A 9,934-nucleotide genomic window follows, 5' to 3' on the forward strand; every position below is an offset into this window, starting at 1 on the left:
CATTTATACATATAAATGTTCCAAATGGAAAATTTCCTGCGAGTATAGCAATTGCTAAACCATTCGTAGCAAAAATCGAGTCATGGGTATCACACGTCGTTGCACAGATCCCATCCACGTGCCCTCGCCTATGCAAACGCAGTGCACGGAAGAAACGAACGGGTGGGACCTTGCACGAATGACTAGTCATCGAATCATTCGCACAGTAATCATCTGCACGACTAGCATTATGCACGTGTCTCATTCAACTATAATGCAACATACGTGTCTGCGTTCCAATGCTCGGGACTGTTTTCGTAAAGCTGTGACTAAATCGGAATTATTCTTCGTTCAAAAACCGCCGATACGTTCCGGTTGTTGACCGTTTACTTATCAATTCCAATTGGGAATTGATAGCTGGTCACGCGGAGGTACGTGCGGACACGGTTAATATAGGGGCACGCGTTAAAACGCGATTGTGCTTGAAAATTGATTAGCCCATTCATACTTTCGGTTTGCCCAACTCATTCATAGCTGCATGTTTGCCTCATCGTTTACCACGACTTAATAACATAAAGATGAATGTTCCAATTCTCTTCAATTGACGTCACAATTTCTATTCCTAAGTCTGCATATACAATCCTAGAAAAACATGGCGGTGAGTAGAAATTCATTGAACCAATCAGAAACGACGAAGGTTTGTCATCTGAATAAATCTTCTTATACTTTTGCAACAATGGCAATAAAAAGAAAAACTCGTGTTCAACGATATGTAATTTTTGACTCGATTAGAATTGATGATTCACAAAGTGATGCACCTCGTCCTGACTCACTAAGTTTATTTTAAGAGAACATTTTATCACCTGCGCATTCAGTATTTACGCGTCGTGTTCTCAACTACTAATGACACTCCATCAGTTGTAACAAAGGAGTAAAGCACCGACGTTTCCGTTACTTAGAACGATTCTCGAAACGTTACTCTTCACGCTTGTCTCAAGAAGCAAACAGGCGCGTCGTACGTACATAGTTCGAACAGAGGACGGTACGTACGAGCCCGTACGATAAAATATTAAAATCCGAAGAGACGATGCACGCCTGTTAACCCTCGTATACCATTTCGAAATTAGACAACGCACCGAACGTACAAATCCCGATATTTATGGGCCTATACCGGCGCAATTATCTCGGGCTAATCTCCTCTCTTTTAGTGTCATAAGTTCTGTTAGTTTTCAATTTGCACGCGCGTGAAACATACAGCCGAACGGTAAGTATGATAGATGCGTAAAGGCAACTACGAATATTTATGCTAATTTCTTAAGCCGGCTGATAGACGGGCTCGCGGGGGGGAACGCGGATAAAATGTCTGAAACCGTGACAGAAGAGAAACAGGGAACACATCGATCGTTGTCCACGGATTATCGTCGTAATTCTCGCGTACAAACGAGTCAGGCTCGCAGTTTTGCTCGCGATCACGCACCTCGAGATACGCCTTTGATATCGTCGAGTGCACGCACTTTTTTTGATTCCTCGCTGTCGTAAATCTCGTTTTAAAAAGGAGATGAATATATTTAACACGGCTTACTGGCACGTCAGTGCACTTGCAATAAAGTATATCTCGCCATTTTCAAAGATCCGCCATCTAACGTCATTCACACTGCCAGAAAGCCGAAACAGGGGTTCAAGAATTGATGAGTACTTCAGATTGATAGACGCCGTAACGTCCAAGGCAAGTTTGAGTCTGAAGGTGGCAGCTTGCCGTCGGATCCGCGTCACTTATTATGTACACTAAATTCGGTTTCGAATTCTTCTTTCACTTATTATATCCACTAAATTCGGTTTCAAATTCTTCTTTCACTTATTACAATTAAATCTTCTACAATTTGTCTTCAATTTGAAACAACTTTCACTTGTTAATAGAAATATATAGAAATATATTTAAAAATTCACTAGAACTTTATTAGAAGATTACTAGATTTTTTATCCTTAATAAAAATTACATTGCGTGTGACTTTGAACGGTTAAGGAATTATAGGAAATCGAAAGCTGAATTATTTAAGACGTAATGGACAAATAAAAGACGTCCTCGTAAGCATCGACGCTCGGTCGCATTCCGGTCCGAGTAAACGGAAGCGTCCCATTGATGACAAGGATAAACGTAGAACGCGAAGGTCGTACGACGTAAGGACGTTCGAAGTCAAACAAAAAGATCGACTTGTCACTGATTGCCGGTGACGCGTCGGTTAATCGACAAACATTTATACTCGACGAACTGTGCAACGAGTCACGAACAACAATCGAAAGTATGTAATTTCGTTTTTAAACCGCTCGGAATAACGTATCGTTGCATGCCTGGCTTACGCCGGTTGCGGTTCGGAGCACCGAGTATATAAAATGCTTGTACAAGCTTGTACGAATGAAACGCGATATCGGCGAAGCGGAATTTCACCGGGAGACAGTAGTCGGTACACGGAGATAAGGTTCCCGAGAACGGTTTATCAGAAAAATTGACAAACCTAACCTATTAGACTGTGCGAGATGTATGTTTTACCTGTCACGCGTTCTTATTCTCCTCGGCGAGTTTCGTCTCACTCCGTGCAACCTCGACGGCCTTCTCGGCGACACGCTTGAACATTATCCCTTTAGCCAGACACGGTTTGGTTTTCTACCTTTTTCGATGAACCACTGTACACTGATTAGATACACTGAGTAATAATAAGTGACAATATTGTATGAAACGGCTCCCGCACTCATGTGATCACAGAACACACGCGCGCAAGTACTCCCACTCGACACAAGTATCGTTCGGCGAACTGACCCAGACTGTGATTCAGCGCGCTGGAGAGAACCGCGACGGGTCGTTCCCGAGCGGCGTAAACGAGCGAACCTGCCCGAAGATGGACGAGCCGGCTCGAGTCGGGACGGACGTGCACGAGCCTGTCCGATCAAGCATGCGCCAGTCGAGTGCTTATCCGACACCACGCTGCCTTCGTGGTTCCTAGGGGTGTCGCGTGACCACGAAGTCGCGAAACACTATACTGTCTGGCACGAAGGCTATTGCCGTTATCTTTTTTCTTTAGCTCTTGATCGTGAGATTTACCATAGGCCATAGGCTGTAGCGGAGAAACGAGACCGATCGTTCGCCTCCCTTCACTCTCGATCTTCCTCCGAACCGTGAACCTCCTTCATTTCAATCGCGAATACCAATGAACCAGATAGAAGTGCGAAATATTTCCGTAATGAGATAGGTGGCGGTACATCGTGACGAGTTATCCCACCGAAAGTAAAACCACGTAACCGTGGGTTTTCCTCTTAATATAATCGAGATGCGCGTTCTCACGTATTTTTCTGTCGCTAAGACTAACTATACACGGGAGAGAAAGCTCGCGCCGAGGCTTCGATGGAATGCATACCGTAGGCCGTAGGCAGTAATCCGCCCGCGCTCTCGCGTTCGAGTCTCGTTTCGACTTGACGAGAAGGATACGAACGTAAACGCGCGTGCCAGAAGAGCGTGGACCGATGCATCCTGATTCAACGATCGAGCATAGATGGTATATAATACGGAATACGAACAGAGCGTACCTACACCGTGGTCTACGTTCGTCGTTCCAGACCGCGAGAGCTGCTCGCCTTTATAGATCAAGGTGTTACGCGATACGAACGTGTAACGTGATACATCCTTCAACACGAAGAAGCGTATGTCGGAGCACGGGTCTCCTGGACTCTGGACATCGAGAAACTTTGTCGGGTCGCTCGCGCGTCCACTGGTAGAATATCGCTTTTCTTTCCTACGGTTGTCTCGCTCTTTAGTACCCTAAGTTTTAACTTATCAGAGAGTATATAGCGTGATTAATGGCGATTACGACGGCGTTTAAACATGGACATCGATCAGTGGACGATAGGCAGATTTCATGTGAAACACGCCATTTTCTTTTTTTGATAGGTTACCGTTAGAGAGCACCACGCAACGACCACTATATTCTCAGAATGTTATTATCACAACATCCGTCTCGGTCGTTGCATCTGATAAGATACGAAGGCGTATGCCGCCTAAAGTCGCCCGACTGAGTGAAAACTGGATCTCCCTTCTCTCTTACGCTGAATTTGCTTATAACACAGAAATTTTAACTCATCAAAGAGAATCGTACAACACAACGGCTGTTTCGCTGGAGCATGTATTATGAAGAACATCTAGAAATGAAGTTACAGTGTTAATGCCAACACGTTTACACACCCATACTTTCACTATGGCGAATGAAAATATTCTTTGACGTACTACGAATTCAAAGAATTCCAAGAATTTGGCACGAACGCTATTTTTCTCATATCGAATATTTCAGTACGACTTTCTCGCACGAACTTCGAATACTTCTAACATTCCTTTCTCTCGACAAAAAAACATATAAATTATTTAAACGTTCCCCTTTTTTTCATACTATATTTTATCTTCATTTTTCACTACCACCAGAGAGAGAAAATGGTACAAAGGGAATGCAGATGTTGCGAGCTCACGAGAAAGTTGTTTGGCATATAAAATTGCGTGAAACCACGACAAGAGATAGAAAAATGCTCGTACGGTAAACAACGGTGGACGGGCGAAAAGGGGCTCGTTTAAAGTGACCAGAGCCAGCTTTTGTGCACGTCTCGCGTGAGCCTACCTGTACAACGTATCAAAGAGAGCTCGGCCGGAGGAGCGGAGGTTGACCGACGAAAGAGAAAGGAGCGTGAAAACGAAACAGAGAAAGAGAAGGAGCCGGCCACTGCGGGATAGGTAAGAGCGATACGCTCGTTGGCCGGTTCGGGCAAGGCTGCTGGCAAGGAGAACCAGGGCTGTAGTTGCAAATAAAACCGCCGGGCGTTCTCCCCGGTATATAATAATAGACTAGTTTCGATAAAATACACACGAATGCGTTTAACCGCTCTTCCAAATACTCTAACCTAACATTAACTATCGATCTTCAACAATTCTTATTTATTAACACTTTGCGGACGAATGTCGCCGCACAAGCGACATCTTATTTCTATTCGCTAGGTCGAATGAAAAAGTGCTCGTCCGCAAAGGGTTAATAGCAGTAACTGATAGAATATTGTGTGTACTTTTGGTGCCTATTTCTTCATATATCTCTCAAAATCCTACTTTCAAAATTGATTTTCGTGCTCTTTCTGTCGAAATACTTCTTCTTCAAGTATTTTCAAGCGAAATTGATGCATTTATGCGATACAAGTAGACTTACAACGGTTAAAGACGTTCCTCAAAAGGGTGCAGCAAGTTTACTTTGATTTGTTCACTTTCCAGAACTTGTTTTCACAGAAATGGATATTATTTTCATAAATTCAAACTTACCTAGTTTTTTACCTTTTCATGAAAGAGTTTCTTTTATTACACCGAAGGACTTAAAAAGAAGAATCGTTTTTTAAAGAAGCAAAGTCAGCCATAATAACGCTGTTACTATTATACAGAATTGCTTATCCATCGAAATTGCCAGCAAGCGGAAAAACAAAGTGAAACACGTAATCGAGTTAACAGCATATATTTTCGATGAAGATACGAAACTGGAACACGTCCCAGCCACGTTAGAATAATAAGGGTAAGAAAAAAAAAAATAGGCCGGTGCATACGATAATGAAAACTGTTCCACGCTTTCACGATAAGTGCTCCTCGGCATTAATCATACCCGACGCTCCTACTGCATCGAATCGATTCGTTATCGAAGTCTCAAGGCACTCGGCACGATTTGTTTACGTCCCAAGTTCGACTCACGCCGTATGACACGAATTTCACTTGGAACAGGAATTTATGATCGGAATTCCGAAAGAATCGTGACGTGACGATTAGGAAAAAGTGAGAAATAATTTCTGGAAACGGACACGTTGTGACGCATTTCACGACGCATAGCAAGCGTCATATGATTAGGAAGTGTAACGTGAGGAGCGATCCTAGCTCGACAGAAGTGTGGCAAAATATCTTACAGCCCTGGGTACGACTCTCCGTTTCGCTGTATAATTCTGAGACGCGGAATTCTGTGTTCATTCCTCGCTACGCAAGTATCCGAGCACCGAGGAGTATCAGCTACAAAGGAACTCCAAGGACAAAAGGATAGTTCGCGCTGTACATTGACACGAGCGTACAGCTTTCGTTAGATCCGAGCCTGAAATTGCCGAGTCCGAATTGCTGTTGGGTGAAAATAAAACGCAACGTGTCGCGTCAGCGAGTAGGAAAACCTGGGCTGAAACCCGGACGGGGAAAGGATTCGAGGAGAAAATAAATCGATGAACAGCTAGTGCCCCCCCGGAGCCCGGAGGCTCAATTAATGAAATAATAATGTGGAGCACGCGGGACGACCGGAGGGAAGGAGTTCCGTTACAAGATATCGGGTCGGAATTTAGCAAACAACAATTATCTCCGTTCACTCGTCCGTAACTTTCTCGTTGTCGCGGCGTTGTCTCCTACCTCCGGTAACTAATTCTCATATCACAGATGGTACACACTAGTTAAAACTTCGTACCGGGGCCGCCCACCCCGGCTCCGTCCAGACGAAGTTCATTCGGGCTTGACTTTCAATGATAGCGGAGCAACCATACCGGCAGCCGGAGAGAGGCATTCTGAAACTTAGACAAACGGTGACCGACCCAGAAGCGAACTAGTTGAGTCAACTGACCTAGAAACATCGAGAAACAGGGACCGGCGAAATACAGTCGAGGGAGGCTCGACGAGCCGCTCGGACTGGCTTTTGTCCATCAAGAGATGGAATTCAGTTAGCAAGATTGCTCCGCGCTTACCGTTCGATTTCCTCTCCCGGAAATTGAGAAGAATTTCGAGTCGATAACGAGGTCGAACGGTGCCAACGTACGCCGGCCGCTGCTAAAGCCAGGCGCAGGGGAGAGGCCATCGTGAAAATTGATATCTTTTGCCAGGGATTACCGGAGGACTTATTAAGAGAGCATCGGGATGAGGAGACCCGAAAGAATTATGCAGCCAAGTATAAAACGCGAGTTACCCGAAGACCAATCGTGGCAAGAAGGTAATGAAAGAAATTCACGAGACGCGTTCGGCAAAGCGAGAGGAAAACGAGAGAAAAAGAGCGAGAGAGGTCTGGAGAGATTCCCCGGTCTAAAAAGGTATCGTCTGGAAAGTTCAATAACTCGCGTCTTATTCGGACTAATCCAATAATCTTGATCAACGACATGTGATATGACTCGAAATCACATCAGGCTGAACGTAAAAGAGGGAATCTATTTCTCTATTCCTGATCATCGAACATCCACCATTCTACAAACGAATCGTCCATGCGTGGCGGTGCTCTAGAAACCCGAAACTCGCGCATCTGTCGGACATTGCAAGTTGAATTAAGAATCATTACTGTCCGATGTAAAACGAAGCGATAACGATTTGATTACAGAAGCTTTCCGTCACAAATGTTCAAAATCTTTGATCCAGATCCACGACCCCCCTGTTCCTCGACGAATCCATATTCAACGCAGTGCTATCTCCATACTATTTCATTCTAGTGACTTCTGATTTTGATTCTGACAGTGACAATCCGACCTACGATCTTAAAGACTATACAATCGTGGTTTAACCCAAACGCTAATCCTAATAGTTATAATTAACCGTGTAATTAACCGATATCCATTACAGTTTTATTTTATAAAAATTATTTGATGTCGACATTGCCAACGTGATGAGATGTACACCCAAAACAAGCCTAGTGATCTTAAATATCACTGACCATGCCTATCATACCCCCACCAAGTACTAGTTTCCACCATGATTGTGTGTTGCCCACTATACCCTCATAAGGGATTTTTCTTAGCAGCCCTAGTGGGCCCATCTTTACCCCTTCTTTTGATTCACTGCAACTATTATATACTCGTGTTCTCGAGAGGACCTAGTTCAGTTTTTGATCGTTCTGTGCATCTCAATGGTCGGTATTCAGAGTCGTTGCTTATTCTTAAGATCGTCTTAAGAATTTGCTATCTCTATCTATCCCATATTTCCAGTTCTTGTCTTGTACAGGGAACAGGGACTTAAGCAAATGCTTAAGACGATCTTAAGAATAAGCAACGACTCTGAATCAGGGATCTCAGAATTTATCCCGCACAGCTCGCTTCCCCTCTTTTTCGCCCGTATTTCGATCCCCACTACTATTCTCCTTATACGCCATCGCTGACCATGCCTAGCATATCCCCATCAAGTACCAGTCCCCACCGTGGTCTCGTCGTCCCCACTTTCCGGCCGAGGGATAAATTCTGAGATCCCTGCTCTGAATACTGGTCAATGCTTTACCGTGTATACTGAACCGTGTAGAGGGAGTTCGCTGCAACCACCACCACTTCCCAAGATGTGCGAAACGGCCCTAGAGTCTCGGGAACACGAGTATAGGTATATCTGCCAGTCGTGAAGGATAAAAAACGTCGAATTTGCTAGAACGACATTTTACACGAGGTGTCAGTTTGACATAACTATTCGTGATTTTATGATACCGTTTTAGGTCGCGTATACAGACTTTGCTGTCACAGAATTTGATGTATGTGAAACGTCGCGCAAATTTAATACGGCTGTTACAACGTACATTCCACATCGCGCCTGTATACATCGGACGTAACACGATAATTTCTGTCGTGTAAAACGTTTCTACGATAATGTTAATGTATACCGCGATAAAATTGATTTATTCTTAGCGTCGCGTCGCGTCTTGAAATATTCCGTCATATTCTATGGAACGTTGTTAAGAGTCCCCACGTTACCGTATAATTACACGTTACGTCACGTACGCTATTATTCCTACATTTACTAATTAAAAGATACAATGTAAATATCTTTATACGGATTTTATTTCGACATTTAGAGACGTTTCCGGGCACGTGAAGTAGAACCGGTAGACGAATATTTAGGCGAAACGGGTGGGACGTGCACAGATGTCGATACTCGGAGGTTTCCGCGAAACGAATGATAGTCGTCTGCGCGCACGATGCGTGTGACGATTACAAAACGATCTCATTATATGCGCGGCAGGTTCTCCGGGAGAAAAGAAACGCGACACTGTTATACGGATCGCGGAAATAGTTAATAGACCGCGCCTGGAACGTGCAACGATATTTTTCATCGTACCTTCGGGGGAACGAATCGCGACACCAGCGAATAAAACTGCAAATGGTAACGATTTTAAAACAAGTTTCGCGCAACTGTTCCGGCCGTAGACGTTTCCGATCGATTCAACGTCTCGCGACGTTGACTCTTTCACTCGATACGAAATGATCGATCGATTTTTACTTCCGGCTTTCAAAAATATAAAATAAGTCATTTTCATTCAACTGAAGTAAGTATCAAACAATTTCCTATTACATTTTTAAGTATTATAAAGGATATCGTAAAATATAAGTTGCATATTAAAATACGAGCAATCAAATCGTAATGGGACGATTAATAGCTTCGTTTAATTGCGATCGCCAGATACCGATCTCGAGCGGTTCTGTATCAGTGCGTATCGGAGTAGGAAACGACGCTGTTTTGAGAATCAGCAAAAACTTTCACTTTCACTGCATGAATCAGACTTTTAGCGGAAACTTTTGGCCTATAGCCAAGATCATTGGCCGCGCCAGTGCAACCAGCGTGACACAGATATTGTCCGCGGTTCTGAGGCACTTTTGTATTCTCGATGCAGAAAAACAAGCTGCAAATATGGTGGAATTAGCTTCGCGTTAATTCCACCTGATCCGAAGACGCAAAGGGCATTAAAATCTGAGACACTCTGTATAGTTTGTTCATAAACGATTTTCGTACAACTTAAGTCATGAACTTAAAAAAAAAAGACCAAAGAATAACTCGTAAAGTTAGCCGCCTTGTCTAGGGAATTTCGGAAAAGGCGGGAAGACCTCGCCGAAGGCATTAAATGTTCATCCGCCTAAGGAATTAATAGATAGATCTCGAAAAAAAAAATAATATAGTGTATACCAG

At 43.8% G+C, this 9,934-nt stretch overlaps 1 protein-coding gene across 1 annotated transcript in view; it reads right to left on the bottom strand.

The window, feature by feature from the left end:
• The window catches only part of LOC108624581 (plexin-A4-like), a gene marked incomplete at its 3' end in the record, with an annotated part of 48,602 nt that extends 45,793 nt beyond the window's left edge, over positions 1-2,809 (bottom strand). The window contains exon 1 of the mRNA XM_018023977.2: positions 2,528-2,809. The remainder of the gene's footprint in view (positions 1-2,527) is intronic.
• Positions 2,810-9,934: the final 7,125 nt, after the last annotated feature.

This window comes from Ceratina calcarata, unplaced genomic scaffold (assembly GCF_001652005.2).
Source record: "Ceratina calcarata isolate Rehan_Ccalc_2016 unplaced genomic scaffold, ASM165200v1 scaffold319, whole genome shotgun sequence".
Classification (NCBI taxonomy): Eukaryota; Metazoa; Arthropoda; class Insecta; order Hymenoptera; family Apidae; genus Ceratina; species Ceratina calcarata.